Source organism: Pelophylax lessonae (genome assembly GCF_965119305.1).
Source record: "Pelophylax lessonae genome assembly, chromosome: 5".
Lineage (NCBI taxonomy): Eukaryota > Metazoa > Chordata > Amphibia > Anura > Ranidae > Pelophylax > Pelophylax lessonae.
The window spans coordinates 33,918,481-33,939,822 of NC_138772.1; the positions used below are offsets into that span (position 1 = coordinate 33,918,481).

The 21,342-nt window shown below is 48.3% G+C and overlaps 1 protein-coding gene across 2 annotated transcripts in view; it reads left to right on the plus strand.

Moving 5' to 3' along the window:
* Nucleotides 1-21,342, plus strand: part of CRHR2 (corticotropin releasing hormone receptor 2) — a 512,276-nt gene that overhangs the window by 367,290 nt on the left and 123,644 nt on the right. The gene's annotated exons all lie outside the window — the stretch shown is intronic.

The window sequence follows — 21,342 nt, forward strand, 5'->3', positions numbered from 1 at the left end:
GCAAACTGATCTGCATAGTTGCCAACATTTGAAAAAAATGTCCAGGGACATTTTGCAGCACAGCTATCAATTACTTACCACACCCACTTCCCTGAAGCTCCGCCCACTCCGCATAATTAATTCCCGTCCTACTTATCATCAGATTATAGAGTCTACTCAATAAAGAGAAAATTACAGAAAATTAAAAAGGGAATTTCAAACTTAAAGCGGAGTTCCACCCTAAATTTATACTTACCTCCATCTTCTCGCTCCGGGTCACCTGAAAAACAAATGGATAATCGCAATTTTTTTTTTTTTTTACTTACCTTGTAGAGAAAATATACTCACCTTACTTCCTTCTTCCTCCCCTCGGCGGCCACGGCGATTCGTCACTTCCTGGCTTTTGCAATGATTCCTGGGAGCTGAACGTCATCGCTCCCAGGAATCATTGCGCCTGCACCGGCCCCGACGTCAGTTCCGGGGCGCGCGCGTCATTCCCTTCTAAACAGCTTCTGGGCATGCCCAGAAGCTGTGGAGGGATGACGCGCGCACACACCGGAAGTGACGTCGGGGCCGGTGCAGTGCATCGTGGGACCGAAGAAGACGGAAGAGGACACAGAAGAGGATCGCGCTGGCTTCAAGCTGCCCACACCTGAGATGGCAGCGCTGGACAAGACATTTTCAAGGTAAGTATTTCTCCTAAAAGGTAAGTGCAACCCGGGACAGATCAGAGGCTATCCATTGTGGAATGTACTAGCCCTGACTGTCCCGGGGGTATTTTTATTAAAAAATGTATAACCAGGGTGGAACTCCGCTTTAAGACCAAAGTAGCAGAGTTGGAATAATTCTCCCATTCAGCTGCACTACTTCTGCATAACATTTAGGGGCAGCCCGAATAACGGGCGATTCCAGGGACAATATAAATTACCCGGGACAGGCTCCAATTTGCCGGGACTGTCCCGGCAAAAACGGGACAGTTGGCAAGTATGGATCTGGGCTTGTCATTAACTTTGTATTAACACTCCCAGCAGGTTGCATATGGCAATGTGAACTAGAGATCGACTGATTATCAGCAAAGCCGATATATCGGGGGGCCGATATGCACTTTCTCAGATATATGGCTGAATTCGCATCGCATTTGGACCAAAGTCGCACAGGACCTTTCCCAAAGATATTCAGTATGGTTGAGGTCAGGGCTCTGTATATAACACTCAAGTTATTTCACACCAAAACTCATCAAACCATATTTTATGGAGTTGGCCACCATTTGCAAGGTCAGATTAACACCCCTGACTCCTTCACACCAGTCTCATCAAACCATGTCTTTATGGAGCTGGTCACCATTTGTGAGGTCAGGTGCTGACTTGGATATGAAGACCTGGATCACAATTAGTTTTCCAATTCTTCCCAAAGATATTCAGTATGGTTGAGGTCAGGGCTCTGTACATACCAATCAAGTTCCTTCACACCAAAACTCACCAAATTTATGGAGTTGGCCACCATTTGCAAGGTCAGGTTAACACATCTATTATAAAAATACCCAAAGTGTTCTAATGGTGCAGTGAAGAGAAAAATCCTCAAAAACAAACATAAAAAGAAAGTTCAAGGTGAGTCTTTGTGTAATAACTTCAAGGTGATATATTTCAGATGACCTCCAACATCCAGTGCTCCTGTCACCCAGTGCAGCCTTCATCAATAGCAGAAACGACCACTCACCAGACATAGTCTAAGATATAGAACAGCAAATACACATATTACAGAATCCAAGTCACCAGAGGTCTGTAGTCATCCTTTGCCCTCACTATTCACCAGAGTTGTATAAAGTACTCGAAACCCATACTTGAGTAAAAGTACAAGTGCTCGATCAAAAAGTGACTTGAGTAGAAGTACTAAAGTATTCACCATTTTTTGTACTTAAGTATTGCAAGTAGTTTTTTTTTAAATTTTGCTACTCAAGTACTGAAAGTAAAAGTACAAGTACTGTGTTATGTAGTTATTAAATAAAGAAGTCAAAAGTTTGAACATCATATTGTTTTTTTATTATTTCAAATGCAGCTTTTATTTATACATACAGTAGCATTTATTTTCGTATGCGCTGATAATACACATGTTTTGAACTTCATGAAACCTGCCATCTACTGTTCTGGCAGTGGTAATTTTTATAATAGTAACGAGTAACTATGCAGCACAAAAAAAAAAAATATCGGAGTAGAAGTATTGAAATCATCGAAAAAATGTAGTGAAGTAAAAGTGGAAGTAGGAGAAAAAAATTCTACTCCAGGAAAGTACAGATACCGCCTTTCCGTACTTAAATACAGTAGTGAAGTAGTTCTACTTAATTACTATACATCTCTGCTATTCACCTCTATTCCATCCAAGGAACCATCTTTAGAATATGTTGAGAAATCTGGATTGTGACCCGACAGACTCTCCTTCTCATGATAAGAACTGATGTTTGATGAGAAGACCTGGCTCCCAATCGGCATTGCAATTCATCCCAAAGACGCTCAGTAGGGTTGAGGTCAGGGCTCTGTACAGGACACTCGAGTTCCGTCATACCAAAGCTCATCAAACCATGTCTTTATGGAGCTAGCCACCATTTATGAGGTCAGGTACTAATGATGGATGAGAAGACCAGGCTAATAATCAGTGTTGCAATTCATCCCAATTCAGTAGGGTTGAGGTCAGGGCTCCAAGAAGGCCACTTGAGTTCCTCCACACCGAAATGGTCAAACCATGTCTTTATAGGGCTGGCTTGGTACACAGGGGCACAGTCATGCTTGGACAGAAAAAGGTCTTCCCCAAACTGTTACCACAAGGTTGAAAGAGCACAATTGCCTAAAGTGTCTTTGTGCGATGTAATATTATGGGAACCTTTCAATGGAAACACCTGAACACCATCATTTGGATGGGTGTCCACATACTTTTAGCCATATAGTGGTCCACAAACTTTCCTTTTGAGCTTTAAGCCCCGTACACACGTACCGATTGTCGGCCGTAAATATTCGGCCGCCGAACGATCGGCCGATTGTTGGCTTGTTAGTATGATGCTTCCGACAACCGACAGCGCATTTTCGGCCGAACAGAATCGGGTGTGCAGGCATTAAAATTTTTGTTGCCCAACACCAGAACGGCCGATTGTTCGCCAGTCAGTACAGAATTCGGCCGACAGACAGCAGATTTGCAAGACTGGGCATGCTCAGAAAAGAAAAAAGACAAGGAAATTTAACCATCACATGACATCACTTCTGCAGTCGGCTGTTGTTGGCAGACAAAATTCGTGTGCAGTCTTTTGCAGTTTTCAACAGACACGACAGCCCTGGACAAAAGACGGCCGATCGTTCGGCCGACGATCAGTACGTGTGTACGGGGCTTAAGGCTCCATTCACATACTGGATTCTCAGATCGCGATTCTTCCCACGTTCCCGATTCATTTCAAATCGCGGGATGCCCGTGCGGTTCCCGTGGCTTGCATTGGCACCCCAAACGAGGCGCGATTTTGCCACGATTGTCGCTCGATGAATCACGGCAAAATCGCGCAAACAGAATCGCAGGACACCTGTCACCCAAAAGAAGTTCTACTTTTTTTGGGCGACGGGTGTATCGCGATTCTGTTTGCACGATTTTACGGCGAATCGTCGGGCGACAATCGCTGCAAAATCGCATCGTTTTTTTGGGGTGCCATTGCAAGGCACGGGCGTTCCCGCGGCGATTCTGCCCGCAATCCAAGATGCCAGTATGTGAACAGAGCCTCAAGCCCAAGTAAAGCAAAAAGCGGACGGGTAAATAGGTCTTCACGTGTGCTCCTTTACACGGCAACTACAGCTGTGCTGAAAGCATGAATTATTGACTGTAGAGTCACTTTTACATGACAAGGACGCAGTGATAATGACACCCTGTGAGACTAAAGAGGAAGAGATGGCTTAATTATATGGAGCTGTCATTCAGCATGGAGACCAGAAAATGAAATATTAAGATTTCAGAACAAAAGGTCAAGCCATCCATTTTATAGCGATGCGATAGAATTCACGCAGACACGAACTGGGATGACCGTCGGGGTGGGAACAGAATAATGGATTATGAGAGCAGTTTAATTGTCTGTCTCTGGACTCATTACATGCAGAGATCTATGTAGCTGATAAGGGGTGATTAGTACATTTGAATTGTGCCTGATTCTACTTAATGGCTCTTTAAAGTAGACCTGTATTCAAATGCGGAAGTGGAACTACAGGCAGACCCACAGTGGGAGCGCATGTATGTTATTTTACCTCCCGCAATGTTTGTCATTTTAGTGCTACCCCTAAAGGGGCCACTGATTTACGCATACTTGCCAACTGTCCCGTTTTTGCCGGGACAGTCCCGGCAAATAGGAGCCTGTCCCGGGTAATTTACCTTGTCCCAGCAATGTACTTATTTACACTTTGCACTTACTTACTTAAAGAGTTCTGGCCTCGGGGGTGAAATTTTGATAAAAATACCCCTGGGACAGTCAGGGCTAGTACATTCCACAATGGATAGCCTCTGAACTGTCCCGGGTCGCACTTACCTTTTAGAAGAAATACTTACAGTGGGTACGGAAAGTATTCAGACCCCCTTAAATTTTTCACTCTTTGTTATATTGCCGCCATTTGCTAAAATCATTTAAGTTCATTCTTCTTCCTCATGAATGTACACATAGCACCCCATACTGACAGAAAAACACAGAATTGTTGACATTGTTGCAGATTTATTAAAAAATAAAAACTGAAATATCACATGGTCCTAAGTATTCAGACCCTTTGCTGTGACACTCATATATTTAACTCAGGTGCTTTCCATTTCTTCTGATCATCCTTGAGATGGTTCTACACCTTCATTTGAGTCCAGCTGTGTTTGATTATACTGATTGGACTTGATTAGGAAAGCCACACACCTGTCTATATAAGGCCTTCCAGATCACAATGCATGTCAGAGCAAATGAGAATCATGAGGTCAAAGGAACTGCCTGAAGAGCTCAGAGACAGAATTGTGGCAAGGCACAGATCTGGCCAAGGTTACAAAAAGATTTCTGCTGCACTTAAGGTTCCTAAGAGCACAGTGGCCTCCATAATTCTCAAATGGAAGACGTTTGGGACGACCAGAACCCTTCCTAGAGCTGGCCATCCGGCCAAACTGAGCTATCGTGGGAGAAGAGCCTTGGTGAGAGAGGTAAAGAAGAACCCAAAGATCACTGTGGCTGAGCTCCAGAGATGCAGTCAGGAGATGGGAGAAAGTTGTAGAAAGTCAACCATCACTGCAGCCCTCCACCAGTCGGGGCTTTATGGCAGAGTGGCCCGACGGAAGCCTCTCCTCAGTGTAAGACACATGAAAGCCCGCATGGAGTTTGCTAAAAAACACCTGAAGGACTCCAAGATGGTGAGAAATAAGATTCTCTGGTCTGATGAGACCAAAATAGAACTTTTTGGCCTTAATTCTAAGCGGTATGTGTGGAGAAAACCAGGCACTGCTCATCACCTGTCCAATACAGTCCCAACAGTGAAGCATGGTGGTGGCAGCATCATGCTGTGGGGGTGTTTTTCAGCTGCAGGGACAGGACGACTGGTTGCAATCGAGGGAAAGATGAATGCGGCCAAGTACAGGGATATCCTGGACAAAAACCTTCTCCAGAGTGCTCTGGACCTCAGACTGGGCAGAAGGTTTACCTTCCAACAAGACAATGACCCTAAGCACACAGCTAAAATAACGAAGGAGTGGCTTCACAACAACTCCGTGACTGTTCTTGAATGGCCCAGCCAGAGCCCTGACTTAAACCCAATTGAGCATCTCTGGAGAGACCTAAAAATGGCTGTCCACCAACGTTTACCATCCAACCTGACAGAACTGGAGAGGATCTGCAAGGAGGAATGGCAGAGGATCCCCAAATCCAGGTGTGAAAGACTTGTTGCATCTTTCCCAAAAAGACTCCTGGCTGTATTAGATCAAAAGGGGGCTTCTACTAAAGGGTCTGAATACTTAGGACCATGTGATATTTCAGTTTTTCTTTTTTAATAAATCTGCAACAATGTCAACAATTCTGTGTTTTTCTGTCAGTATGGGGTGCTATGTGTACATTCATGAGGAAGAAGAATGAACTTAAATGATTTTAGCAAATGGCTGCAATATAACAAAGAGTGAAAAATTTAAGGGGGTCTGAATACTTTCCGTACCCACTGTACCTTGAAAATTTCTTCTCCAGCGCTGCCATCTCAGGTGTGGGCAGCTGAAGCCAGCGCGTCCTCTTCCGTGACGTCGGAGTCCCAGAATTCCCTGCACCGGCCCCGCTCGTCACTTCCGGTGCAGGCGCGGCATCCCTTAGCAGGGAATGATGCGCCTGCACCAATCATTTTTGGTGATTTTTTTTTTTAACGAGTAATGGCGGCGATCTGCGATTTTTTTTTGCGGGACTGCGACATTGCGGCGGACAGATCGGACCCTTGACTGACATTTTTGACACTTTTGGGGGTACCAGTGACATTACTACAGTAATCAGTGCTATAAATATGCACTGTTACTGTAAAAATGACACTGGCAGGGAAGGGGTTAATTTTTATTGGAGAGGGAGGGGTTAATGTATGCCTGGTGCTTACTAACGTGTGTGGGGGGAGGTGACTGAGTGACACAGGGACAGATCGCAGGTTCAGCTATGCTGAACCCTGCAATCTGTCACTGTCTGTCACTTAGGAGATCCGCCCACTTTGTTTACACAAGAGGGCGGATTTCCACACTAGATCCCCGACGATCGGGGAAGAGCAGAGGTGATCACCGCCGCTCCTCCCCTTGGCCCGACTCCCGCTGTGACTGAATACAGCGGGAGCGAGCCTCCGGCGCCGCCGAGAGAGGGGAATGTCTGGTGACGTAGGTCTACGTCGCCAGACGGTAACGAGTCACTTTGCCGCAGTACAGTCAACGTGACTGGTCGGCAAGTGGTTAAAACGAAGCCCTGAAGTCCCGACCGCTCACCTCTCCCATGGGTGACATGTTGTGTCGCCCTTCTTCTGGGTTTGCGGCATCTGGCCATCTGATTGGCTGTAGCCGCGATTACGTCACTCCCGTGCATGCATGCGGGAGCCGACGGTCACGGCACGGGGCTCTGAAGGAACGGCACCAGCGGCCGTTCCTTCAGAGCGCATGCGCCAGTGACGTCACTGGCTGCATGTAAGGTAAATATCTCCTAAACGGTGCAAGTTTAGGAGATATTTACAGTACCTATAGATAAGCCTTATCATAGGCTTAGATACAACTTGCAGAGGAGGGTTTACTTCCTCTTTAACCCTTTGATTGCCCCTGATGTTAACCTCTTCCTTGTAAAACAACAACAACAAGAAAAGGGCGCACCAACCTCATGCATTACCACTAAAAAAGTTTATTAAAATCCAAAAAATAGCATTCATTGTATGCCGGGCACCCGCGATTGCTCCCCACTGAGAGAGAATGACAGTCGGCTGTTGTAAACACAGCAGACCGTTGTTCTCTCTGGAATAAACACAGAGCATCTGTGTTCCTTCTATTTAGGATCACAGGTCTCTATGTTGATTCCACAAGTCCCTCCCCATACAGTTAGAAATCACTCCCCTAGGCTCACACTTAACCCTTTGATCGCCCCTGGGTAACCCCTTCCCTGCAAGTGTCATTATTACAGTAACAGTGCATATTTTTAGCACTGATTACTGTAGTAATGTCACTGGTCCCCCCCCAAAAGTGTTAAAAATGTCAGTTAGGGGTCCGACCTGTTTGTCGCAATGTCGCAGTCCCGCCGCCATTACTAGTAAAAAATAAATGAAAAAATAAAAGTGACATAAATCTTTCCCCTAGTTTGTAGACGCGATAACTTTTGCGCAAACCAATCAAAATACGCTTATTGGGATTTTTATTACCAAAAATATGTAGCAGAATACAAATTGGCCTAAAAATCGATTTTTACTTTTTTTTTTTTTTTTTTTTTTTTGAGAGGGGGGGGGGGGTGTTTTATAGCAGAAAGCGAAAAATATTGTTTATTTTTTTTTTTTTTTTTCTTTTTCAGAAGTGATCAAATACCACCAAAAGAAAGCTCTATTTGTGGGGAAAAGGGACATCAATTTTATTTGGGTACAGCGTCGCACGACCGCGCAATTTTCTGTTAAAATACTGCTAGAGCCCATTCAGACTAGCGCGACTTGTCAGGCGACTTGTCAGCCTGGCAAGTCGCGCTCGGTCGCAGTCCATTAAGTAGTACAGGACCCGTTCTAATTGGAGCGACACAAGTCACTCCGACTTAGAAAAAGGGTCCTGTACTACTTCGGGACGACCTCGGAGCGACTTGCATAGACTTCCATTATGTGAAGTCTCTGCAAGTCGCACCGAAGTTGCGGTGCACAGCGGTGCACGCGACTTCACAGGTCGCCCCCCAAAGTCGTGTCGCGCTAGTCTGAATGGGCTCTTAAACCTGTAAAAAACTAAAAAAGCAAACACTTATTATATTGCAGCTTTCCTATTCTTAGTTGTGGCTGTATTCCTTTTTGTTAGCTTCCTTTTCTTTATTTTCATCTGGTGATCTAGCCAGTAAGTCTGCTGTATTTCAACATAGCAAGCTGTCCTGCAGATGCGTTAGATAAACTAGAAGGGGGGACTAAGAACACTGATGTAAAGGGGGGGGGGGCTGTAATGTGAAGGAGGCAGTGGCGGCTGGTGCTCAAAATTTTTGGGGGGGCGCAAAAAGAAAAATGTAATAGGTATTGCTTCGCGCCAAAAAACGCAGTAAAAAAATTGCGTGACTTTGAAGCTGTGCCCCCTTCAATGCAATGAACACTGTGCTGTGCCCCCTTCAATGCAATGAACACTGTGCTGTGCCCCCTTCAATGCAATAAACACTGTGCTGTGCCCCCTTCAATGCAATAAACACTGTGCTGTGCCCCCTTCAATGCAATGAATACTGTGCTGTGCCCCCTTCAATGCAATGAACACTGTGCTGTGCCCCCTTCAATGCAATGAACACTGTGCTGTGCCCCCTTCAATGCAATGAACACTGTGCTGTGCCCCCTTCAATGCAATGAACACTGTGCTGTGCCCCCACAATGCAGAGTTCAGCGTGCATGCCCCTTTCAATTCAGAGCGCCACAGCATTGTCCCCAATCACTGCAGAGCGCCACAGCATTGTCCCCCAATGATTGCAGAGTGCCCACAGCATTGTACCCCAATGATTGCAGAGCGCCACAGAATTGTACCCCAATGATTGCAGAGTGCCACAGAATTGTACCCCAATGATTGCAGAGTGCCCACAGCATTGTCCCCCAATGATTGCAGAGTGCCCACAGCATTGTACCCCAATGATTGCAGAGTGCCCACAGCATTGTACCCCAATGATTGCAGAGCGCCACAGAATTGTACCCCAATGATTGCAGAGTGCCACAGAATTGTACCCCAATGATTACAGAGCGCCACAGAATTGTACCCCAATGATTGCAGAGTGCCACAGAATTGTACCCCAATGATTGCAGAGTGCCACAGCATTGTACCCCAATGATTGCAGAGTGCCACAGAATTGTACCCCAATGATTGCAGAGTGCCACAGCATTGTACCCCAATGATTGCAGAGTGCCACAGCATTGTACCCCAATGATTGCAGAGTGCCCATAGCATTGTACCCCAATAAATGCAGAGTGCCCACAGCATTGTACCCCAATGATTGCAGAGTGCCCACAGCATTGTACCCCAATAAATGCAGAGCGCCACAGCATTGTACCCCAATAAATACAGAGCGCCTCAGCATTGTACCCCAATAAATACAGAGCGCCTCAGCATTGTACCCCAATAAATGCAGAGTGCCACAGAATTGTACCCCAATGATTGCAGAGTGCCACAGAATTGTACCCCAATGATTGCAGAGTGCCACAGAATTGTACCCCAATGATTGCAGAGCGCCACAGCATTGTATCCCAATAAATGCAGAGCGCCACAGCATTGTACCCCAATGATTGCAGAGTGCCCACAGCATTGTACCCCAATAAATGCAGAGTGCCCACAGCATTGTCCCCCAATAAATGCAGAGTGCCCACAGCATTGTACCCCAATGATTGCAGAGTGCCACAGAATTGTACCCCAATGATTGCAGAGTGCCACAGCATTGTACCCCAATGATTGCAGAGTGCCACAGCATTGTACCCCAATGATTGCAGAGCGCCACAGCATTGTACCCCAATAAATGCAGAGTGCCCACAGCATTGTACCCCAATGATTGCAGAGTGCCACAGCATTGTATCCCAATAAATGCAGAGCGCCACAGCATTGTACCCCAATAAATGCAGAGTGCCCACAGCATTGTCCCCCAATAAATGCAGAGTGCCCACAGCATTGTCCCCCAATAAATGCAGAGTGCCCACAGCATTGTACCCCAATAAATGCAGAGTGCCCACAGCATTGTCCCCCAATAAATGCAGAGTGCAGCGTGCGTGCTCCCTTCAATTTAATGCACTTACCTGGCAGCGGCGGCGGGTTCTTCCCTCCTCGATCCAGTCCGTCCTCTCTGTGGCGGCGGCGGGAAGGAGAGCGGCTTCTCCCTCGTCCTCCGAGCGGCGGTGACAGTGAGTGACTGACTCACGCACTGGCACCGCCCCCATTGTGACGTCAGGGATCGGATGTCCTGGATGATGATTGGTCCAGGCTGGAGACTGGACCAATCACAGCCAGGATATCCGAAAGTGGGGGTGTCCAATCGCAAGGACTTGCGATCGGGTTACGCCCCCAGAAGGCTGCCGATCGGCGCCTCTTCTGGGACGTAACCCCACCCCCCCCCCCCCCTAGCCACCACTTCCATTACAAAGGCCGGCGAACCCAATTTTTTTTTTTGTAAAACTTTATTTGTCATTTTTTTTTCTTTTTTTCAGGGGTAGGGGGGCGGCGCCCTGGCGCCCGCTATGCACGGGCCGCCACTGGAAGGAGGACTGTGGACACTGATGTAAAGGGGGGGACTGAGGACACTGATGTAAAGGGGGGCTGTGATTTGATGGGGGGGGCTGGGGACACTGATGTAAAGTGGGGATACTGAGGTGCAAGGGGGACTGAGGACACTGATATTAAGTGGGACTGCGATTGAAGAGAGAGCTAAGGACACTGATGCAAAGGGGGACTGTGATATGAAGGGGGGGCTAAGGACACTGATGCAAAGGGGGACTGTGATATGAAGGGGGGCTGAGGACACTGATTTTAAAGAGGGGATTGTGATGTGAAGGGGGGACTGAAGATATTGATGTAAAAGGGGGACTGTGATTTGAAGGGGGAGCTGAGAACACTGATGCTAAGTAGTACTGCAATTTGAAGAGGGAGCTTAGGACACTGATGTAAAGGGAGACTGTGATGTGAAGGGGGGCGCAGGACACTAATGTAAAGGGGGGACTGTGGGGTAAAAGGGGACTGAGCACACTGATTTACGGGGGGGTCTGTGATGAAAATGAGAGACTGAGGACACTGACGTAAAGGGGGGACTGTGGTGTAAAGGGGGGACTGAGGACACTGATGTAAAGGAGGGACTGTGATGTGAAGGGGGGACTTAGGACACTGATGTAAAGAGGGGACTGTGATTTGAAGGATTTAAGTCCTTGCATAATTATTAAAAAAAGAGAGATGGAAGCGCACACCTGGAATCCACTTGGTTCAGCTCTGCCTCCTCCCAAGCCTGGCTATGCTAACGCGTTTTACTCGCTCATGAGTTGAGTTGTCCCTCTTAGTCGTGCGCTTCCATCTTTTCTTTTTCACTGTCAGTGACTGGGGGTGGAGGGGGGGGGGGCCCTTGGGAAGTCAGCACCCGGCAGGGTTTGAACTAGGGATAGACCGATTATCGTCAAGGCTGATATATCGGGGGCCGATAGGCACTTTCCCCGATATATCGGTATCGGCCCCGGAACTGGCCGATATTGCTGATATTTTTGTGACGTCATTCTACCTTCTTAGGTCGCCTCCTTCACCTTGGACAGCCTCATCTGGAGTCGGGACTAGTCTTGCAGGAGTATGTCACAGCCATACACCCACCCACAGCAGCCCGGTGCTAGTCAGCCACCCACATCCATAGGCCCTGTACCAGCCAGCCACCCACAGATCCTGTACCAGCCACCCACAGGTTCTGTACCAGCAAGCCACCCAAAGCCCCTGTGCCAGCCACCAACCCACCACAGGGTGCCAGCCAGCCAGCCACCCACAGACAGGGTGCCAGGCAGCCAGCCACCCACAGGCCCTGTACCAGCCACCCACAGGCCCTGTACCAGCCAGCCACAGGCCCTGTACCAGCCAGCCACCCACAGCCCCTGTGCCAGCCACCCACCTACCACAGGGTGCCAGATAGCCAGCCACCCACCACAGGGTGCCAGACAGCCAGCCACCCACAGACAGGGTGCCAGACAGCCAGCCACCCACAGGCCCTGTACCAGCCAGCCACAGGCCCAGTACCAGCCAGCCACCCACAGCCCCTGAGCCATCCACCCACCCACCACAGGGTGCCAGCCAGCCACCCACCCACCACAGGGGGCCAGCCAGCCAGCCACCCACCACAGGGAGCCAGCCAGCCACCCACCTACCACAGGGTGCCAGCGAGCCACCTACCCACCACAGGGTGCCAGCCAGCCAGCCACCCACCACAGGGTGCCAGCCAGCCACCCACCCACCACAGGGGCCAGCCAGCCAGCCACCCACCACAGGGGGCCAGCCAGACACCCACCACAGGGTGCCAGCCAGCCAGCCACCCACCACAGGGAGCCAGCCAGCCACCCACCACAGGGTGCCAGCCAGCCACCCACCACAGGGTGCCAGACAGCCAGCCACCCACAGACAGGGTGCCAGACAGCCAGCCACCCACAGGCCCTGTACCAGCCAGCCACAGGCCCAGTACCAGCCAACCACCCACATCCCCTGAGCCAGCCACCCACCCACCACAGGGTGCCAGCCAGCCACCCACCCACCACAGGGGGCCAGCCAGCCAGCCACCCACCACAGGGAGCCAGCCAGCCACCCACCTACCACAGGGTGCCAGCGAGCCACCTACCCACCACAGGGTGCCAGCCAGCCACCCACCACAGGGTGCCAGCAAGCCAGCCATTAAGCATTAAACAAAAATTAACATGTTCAGTACCAGATTTCTTTCAAAAATTGTCTTTTTTTTTTTCAAAACTTTAAGGCCCTGTTCACACCTGAGCATTTTTCAGCCCATAAAACGCTCACCTGTGAAAATCCAAAACGCCCAACAATCAAAATCCCATTCATTTCAATGGCCCCTGTTCACATCTGAGCGTTTTGTTGCCTGAAGCAAAACGCCTGTAGCTCAAAAAAGTACATGAGCTTCTTTTTGGGCTGATCAAGAGCTGTTCCGGTCCCATAGGAATGCATTAAAACGCCCTTATCGGCGCTTCACGGGCATTTTTCAAACACACAGGTTGTCTCCACCCCTTTTTTTTTTTTTGCAAATTCTTTATTAGGCATAAGAAACATGTAACAGAGTCACAATGCATACTCAGTACAGCAGATCAATTTGTAAGATATAAAAGGCAAAACTGGTGAAAAGCAATATCTCATCAAGGCTAGCGAACAAAAACATAGAAAGTCTGGCAAGTAAGCAGGTAGTGTAAGACCAAAAATCAGTTAAGTAACAGAAAGGTCCACAGTTGGAGACGTGGTACACTGCTCTGTGATAGCGCATTACTTATGAAGTAACTGAGAGTAGAGTATGCAAAGGAATTGTAGTGTAAAGAAAACCAGGACATATTTACAAAATTGGGGGGGGGGGGGGGTTGAGGGACGGACTATGGTCTCCACCCCTTTTAACACACCCATTTTTTTACATAAATCAAAACGCCTGCAAAAAACGCTCATAAAACGCAGTGAAATTGCTCATAAAACGCCAGAGAAACGCCCAAAAAAACGCTCTAAAAAACGCCTACAAAAATGCCCAAAAAAAACGCCTAAAAACGATACGCTCAGGTGTGAATGCTGCCTAAATATGGGCCCATATCTTCCAATACTGATACGTTGTGACCAAAATATTGGTATCGGTATCCGCCCTGAAAAAACCCTATCGGTCTATCCCTAGTTTGAACCACCACTTTATAAAACTCTGGTCCGACCGCATCTGGAGTATTCTGTCCAGTTCTGGTCGCCAGTCCTCAGGAGGGATGTGTTGGAGCTGGAGAGAGTCCAGAGAAGGGCAGCTAAACTGATTAGGGGGTTGGAGGACATAAATTATGAAGAGTGTCTGCAGTCGCTTGATTTATTCTCCCTGGAGAAGAGACGTCTGAGAGGGGACATGATAGCAATTTATAAATACCTCAATGTTGATCTCAGCATAGAAAAAAAGCTATTCAGTCGAAAGGATTGCATGAGGACTCGAGGGCATACAATGCGATTAGAGGAGAAGCGTTTTAACCTCAGGCAACGCAGGGGGTTCTTTACTGTTAGGGCTACAAGATTGTGGAATTCTCTACCACAAGAGGTGGTTTCTGCGGGAAGTATGGTGGCTTTCAAAAGACACTTAGACGTACATCTCAAGGATCAGAACATTCAGGGGTATGTGAGATGATTACGGCCACACACACCTACACAGGTTGAACTGGATGGACTATTGTCTTTATTCAACCTCAACTACTACTATGTAATTTTGCTGGAGTTTCGAGTGGCGCTCTGTGTTTGATCGGGTCTCATTGCAAAAAAAATGATACTGACTGGAACTCTCTGAATTTTTATTTAGTACGCCTGGTATATAAAATTGTTCCCTTGTAATTTTCAATAAAAATATGATATAAAAAATAAATAAAAATAAATTTTAAAAAATTGTTCGGTGTATGGCCACCATTAGTACAGCCCTAGCCGCTTTGATGGCAGTTTTCGACCTCGACCATGACGTTTTTCAGTCTAGCGCCCCCATTTCTTACCCTTTGCTGCTGTCAATGGGGGGAGGGGGAAGGGGGGGGGTTGTAAGTCCATGATCCAGATCACATTCTTCAATTCTCATCTCTTCCACTGCAGACTTTATAAACTTGGAGCTCTGCAGCTGTTACTGAGCCGTAATCCAGTCCTTACTATATTACATATCACTGCAGAACACATCGTATTTTACTTTAATCCAATACTGTCTATCAATAAAATGGAATGGCTCCGATGGTCTAAAAATAAAGCCCCCCCCCCCCACCCCCGGCTCTCGCTGGGACACAGGTGGATAATATATTTTTTCCTCTGCCAGCTAATAGCATGTTTCCCCCGTCAAGTTTAATATCAGCCAAACATAGATACATAGAAGGCACGAGGAACAAAGTCTCACAGCGCCGCGTGTTTATCGCACGTCCTAAATAATCCTGAGTGCGGCTCCCAGCTGTGATATAGGTTCGGGATAAAGGAGGACGTCATCTTCCAACTGCTTGGCGTTTCCTGGTCTATATATATCCGGATGGTGACACCATTTCACACATTCATTATTAGGCCTCATGCACACTGGACGTGATAAAAACACCAGTAGCTTTGTAGTGAGTTTTCAGCTTTTTTTTAGCTTTTTTGCAATGGCGTTTTTCAGCGTTTTTCAGCGTTTTTTTACGTTTTTAGCTAAAAATCACCTCTCTGCTATTTTAGTAATGTCCACTTTTCCACAATGCAATGCTTGCCAGAATTGCATCGCATGGGTGTAGGGTCCTACAACATTTTGGTGTAAATATGGACCCTTTTTCCCCCCGCATCAAAATCGCATTGCATGGGTGCGATTCTGTCAGGCTCACTGCATTTTGCAATCTGTTTCGGGGTGTCGTTCATGGAACATTAAAGAGGTTGTAAACTCGTTTAACTTTTTTTTTTTTTTTTACAACCTGAAAGACAAACACATAATGAGCTAGTATGCATCGCATACTAGCTCATTATGAAATACTTACCTTACAACGAGCCCCCACCGTGCCGCTCACTCACCTGTATGACGGGCGTCATGTTCAGTCGCCCGTCTTCCGGGATCGCGGCATCCGGCCATCTGATTGGCTGCAGCCGCGGTGACGTCACTCCCGCGCACGCGCGCGGGAGCCAACAGTCACGGCACGGGGCTCTGAAGGATCAGCACCAGCGGCCGTTCCTTCAGAGCGCATGCGCCAGTGACGTCACTGGCTGCATGTAAGGTAAATATCTCCTAAACGGTACATGTTTAGGAGATATTTACACTACCTATAGGTAAGCCTTAATATAGGCTTACCTATAGGTAAAAGTTACAGAGGAGGGTTTACTTTCTCTTTAAGCCCCCATTCACATCGGGCAGATTTGAAATGCGATTTGACATGATATTACATGACATGATTTGACAAAATGATACATGGTTCTGTATTCTCTAAAAGGGACGGTACTGGGAGGTGGATAGGGGAAGGGGAGACAAAGAATGGGGCTCAGAGGCGGGTAGGGGGCGGAGACAAGAATTGACTCAGGGGAAGGGGAGACAAGGCACGGTGCTCAGAGGCGGGTAGGGGGGCGTAGACAAGAATTGACTCAGGGGAAGGGGAGACAAGGCACAGTGCTCAGAGGCGGGTAGGGGGGCGTAGACAAGAATTGACGCAGGGGAAGGGGAGACAAGGCACAGTGCTCAGAGGCGGGTAGGGGCGGAGACAAGAATTGACTCAGGGGAAGGGGAGACAAGGCACGGTGCTTAGAGGCGGGTAGGGGGGCGGAGACAGGAGGTGACTCAGGGGAAGGGGAAACAAGGCATGGTGCTCAGAGGCAGGTAGGGGGCGGAGACAAGAATTGATTTAGGGGAAGGGGAGACAAGGGACAGTGCTCAGAGGCGGGTAGGGGGCGGAGACAATAGTTGACTCAGGGGAAGGGGAGACAAGGGACGGTGCTCGGAGGTGGGTAGGGGGCTGAGACAAGAGGTGACTCAGGGGAAGGGGAGACAAGACACGGTGCTCAGAGGTGGGTAGGGGGCAGAGACAAGAATTAACTCAGGGGAAGGGGAGACAAGGCACGGTGCTCAGAGGCGGGTAGGAGGCGGAGACAAGAATTGACTCAGGGGAAGGGGAGACAAGGCACGGTGCTCAGAGGCGGGTAGGGGGCGGAGACAATAATTGACTCAGGGGAAGGGGAGACAAGGGACGGTGCTCAGAGGCGGGTAGGGGGCGGATACAAGAGGTGACTCAGGGGAAGGGTACCTGCACCAATTCCCTGTGGGGGGAAAAAAAGCCCTGCAGGTGCTTATAAATATTTTTCTTTATCGTACATCACGGGACACAGAGCTGGTAATAATTACTATTTGGGTTATACGCTACCTTCAGGTGAATGGACACTGGCAACCGATAGACAGGAAGTTCCTCCTATATAACCACTCCCATACAGGAAGAACATCAGTTTTTTCACCAGTGTCTTGAAGGTGGTGGTCATGGCTGTTAAAGCTCTCCAAAATGTTGTATTGTCCCAGAAAAAGGGGCGATCTATTGGATCCATTCAAAAGGCTAAGAGCTAAAAGGATGGTACCCGAGCCTCGGTAACCGAAGATCCGAGGTTTAACCTGTAATGTGGTCCTTCGGGCGCTGGACCCTGGGAAATGGAACCCTGGTTAAAACTTACCCAAGGTGATTCCAGCAGGGTGCTCTACAGGTCCAAGGGAGTGGCCTCCTACAACTGGAGGACCCAGTCCTTGAAGGTCTTTGACGGAGTTCCACTTTAATTCTGGAAGTCCTTTGTGTTTTATCACTGATTTTGTCTTTGAAGTTTTTTTTGTTTGACAAATCACCGCAGCGATTCTCCTTCTGTCTACACGCTATTTCAATAAACGGGAAATGTCAGCTTTCTGAACCTTTAAAAGAGCAATTATAAGGCAAGACCCATAAACAGAAAAAGCAAATTGTGGACAATAACTTCTTTCTGTGATCTGTTGGTGATGGAACTAAATCATTGCAGCTGAAGCTACAAAGAGGATTGTCTAAACTTGGGTGTGGGTTCAACAATCAAAATGTCACAGCAGCATTGTTTTAACCCCTTCGCGCTGATAGAAAGCAAATATGCGGCCTCGGATTCAGGGGGTTGTACCGGGGTGATGCCGGCAACCAGAGAGCCGACGGTCAGCTTTCTTGTAATGATAACAAATGTGGCTCTGCAGCCACTCAGTTGTCATTACAAGGAGCGGGAGCGCCTTCTGCCGGCTCGCCCAGGTCTCCTGTCTCACTGGGAGACCCGAGCGACCAGCCAGTGTTCCTTGAAAAAACCCTACCCGTGAAAATTCCCTACCCTCGTCACTTCCGGTGAGGGTACGTCATTCATCAGCTGAGCCGCTTCCCAGTGCGCATGCTCACAGCTGCGGAGGGTAGGGAATTTTCACGGGGTAGTGTTTTTTAACGTTACACCCCGTCATTCATCAGCTGTTGCCGCGCGTCCCACTGCGCATGCCCAGCCACTAAATGAAATCATCTCTGATCCAACCCTGAGACTTCCCTGATCTCGGCTCCAGGAAAATGTTTTAAATTTTCATAGACCCCGCCGCTTAAACATTTTGCTGGAGCCGAGATTATTTGGGATGCCGCACCTGGTGATGAATGACGCGCACCCGCAAGAAGTCTCAGGGTTGGAGCCGAGATGCTGGGCATGCACAATGGTACGCGCGGCAACAGCTGTTGAATGACTCAGAGTAACATTAAAAAACACTACCCTGTGAAAATTCCCTACCCTCCGCAGCTGTGAGCATGCGCACTGGGAAGCGGCTCAGCTGTTGAATGACGTACCCTCACCGGAAGTGACGAGGGTAGGGAATTTTCATGGGGTAGGGTTTTTTACTGTTACACCGGCACGTCCGCTGGCTGGCCAAAGGCCTGAACAAAGACCGATTCCTTTCTGATTGGGTCTCCGTTGTAAAAACCCGGAAGCGATGTCATGACTTCACTTCCGGTGACTGGAGCATTAGGTGCCAGATTTAAAAAAAAAAAAATGACAGCATCCAAAACAGCCAAATATGGTGCTTTCCAGTTAAAGTGCAAAAAAATGTTATCTTTTAAAGTGTCAAAGTGCTCAATCATGGTGATGAAATATATGAAACGATAAAATGCTTAATATACATAAAACAGCATCTTATCATGATACATCATCAAATAATTATAAAGTGCATACAGTGTAAAAAACATCCAAAAATAGCGCCCCTTCCCCCTCCTGAACCATGCCAGGCCGTATGCCCTCTACAGGATGGGGGGGCTTTAGGGTGGGGGGGGCCCCCCTGATCCAAAGAACACCCCCTCATATTGAGGGCATGCGGCCTGGTATAATTCAAGGGGGGCGCTCACTCGTCCCCTCCCTTTCCTGACCTGCCAGGCTGCATGCTTGGATAAGGGTCTGGTATGGATTTGGGGGGGGTGCCTATGCTGTTTTTTTTTTTTAATTTTGGCATGGGGATGTCCCCCTCAAATCCATACCAGACCCGAAGGTCTGCTTCCTGAGCATTATATAAAAGAACACATTATGGGCCTGCAAGCTCCTAATTAGCTGTGCAATCTGCTGATCAGTTGCTCAATTACAATCTATAACCCTACGTTCACACTTATGCAGTTTAAGTGCATTTTGCAGAAACGCAGTACAGTCCATTTATCATGGTTTCCTATGGTACACGTTCACATCAATGTGTTTTGCAGCCGGTGTGTTTTTGAAAAGGGTCAGTGAATTATTTTTCTAGCGTTTTGCGTGTAATAGACTTCAGTGGAATCGAACCAGAAACGCAAGTGTTGTGTTTATGATGTGATTTTTTATGTGTTTGAGGGTTTTTTTCCCCCTTTAAACACTGTATATAGTTGGTAGCTGGTTGCTAAGGAGCGGGCAGGGAAGCTGGCTGCCGCATCCTTAACAACCGATGAGTCATCATGTGACAAAAGAAATTTGAAAGAAAAATGGCATGGGATTCCCCTCCCCCAGGTCCATACCAGGCCCTTCAAGTATGGTATGAATTTGAAGGGGACATCCCCATGCCAAAATGTAAAAAAAAAACGGCATGCGCCCCCCCCCCCCCATCCATACCAGACCCTTATCCAAGCATGCAGCCCAACAGGTCAGGAAAGGGAGGGGACGAGTGAGCGTCCCCCCCTGAACTATACCAGGCGCATGCCTCAAACATGAGGGGGGGTTTTTTTGGTCAGGGGGGCTAATTGAGCCCCCCCCACCCTAAAGCCCCCTTGAGGCCTGGCATGGTTCAGGTGGGGAAAGGGGTGCTTGCTCGTCCCCTCCCTTTCCTGAACTGCTGGGCTGTTTGCCGGGTCTGGCATGTATTTTGGGGGGGGGGGGGAGCCCATGACATGTTTTTTAAATTTTGGTTTGGAGGTATCCCCTCCAAATCCATACCAGACCCTAAGGGTCTGGTATGGACCTGGGGGGGGGACCCCATGCTGTTTTTCTTTTCACAATTTTTGCTGGGATTTTTGCTGGGAGCGAGGATTTGGAGTTGGGGGGGGGGGCGGGGTTGTGTAGTTGGAGAGGAATTGTGAGGGATTTTAAGGGTAGATGATTTGTGTTAGGAGGGGTGATTTTTATTTTTTTTTGGGGGGCATTTGTGCTGGGAGAATATCAGCAGGAGACGTGGATTTGTAATGGAAGGAGGAGGAGAAACACTTAATGAGCATACATGTTGGGGAGGGGGGGGGGCGCAGTTTGACATGTTCGCCCTGGGCTCTAGATGACCTTTTCCCAGCACTGACTGCACTATTCAGTGGCCAGCAGTGTATCTAAAGGGATGCTGGGCATTTGTTCTTTCACACAATGCTAAGCCTTAGATGGAGGTAAGCCACACATCCTGACCTTGGACCTCCAAGGTCAGGCCTCCTGACCTTTGTGGGGAGGTCCCTAACCCTAGTCCTAAATCCAATCCTCTCCAGTGTCTGTACCAGCAAGAACCCTAACCCCAACCCTAACCCTAACACTGACACTAACCCTAATCCCAACCCTGACACTAACCCTGACCCTAACCCTTACCCCAACCCTAACCCTGACCCCAACCCTAACCGTGACCCTAACCCTGACACTAACCCTGACCCTAACCCTACCCCTGACCATAACACTAACCCTGACCCTCAACCCTAACCGTGACACTGACCCTAACACTAACCCTGATCCTAAGGGAATTCTGTTAGAAGGCAAAAAAAAATTTGGGCGGCTTGTTCTAGTAGGGATGAATGAGGATATGTGTGCTAGGAGTGGACATTTGTGTGTGGGGTGGGGGGTATTTGTGCTAGGAGGGGGTTGGGAATTTGCACTGGGACTGAGGATTTGGAGTGGAGGGTAAAAGGTTGTGTAGTTGGAGAGGAATTTAAAGGGATTTGAAGGGTAGAGGATTTGTGCTAGGAGGGGTGATTTTTTTTTTTTTTTTTAGGGGGGGGGGGATTTCAGCAGGAGAAGTGTATTTATGCT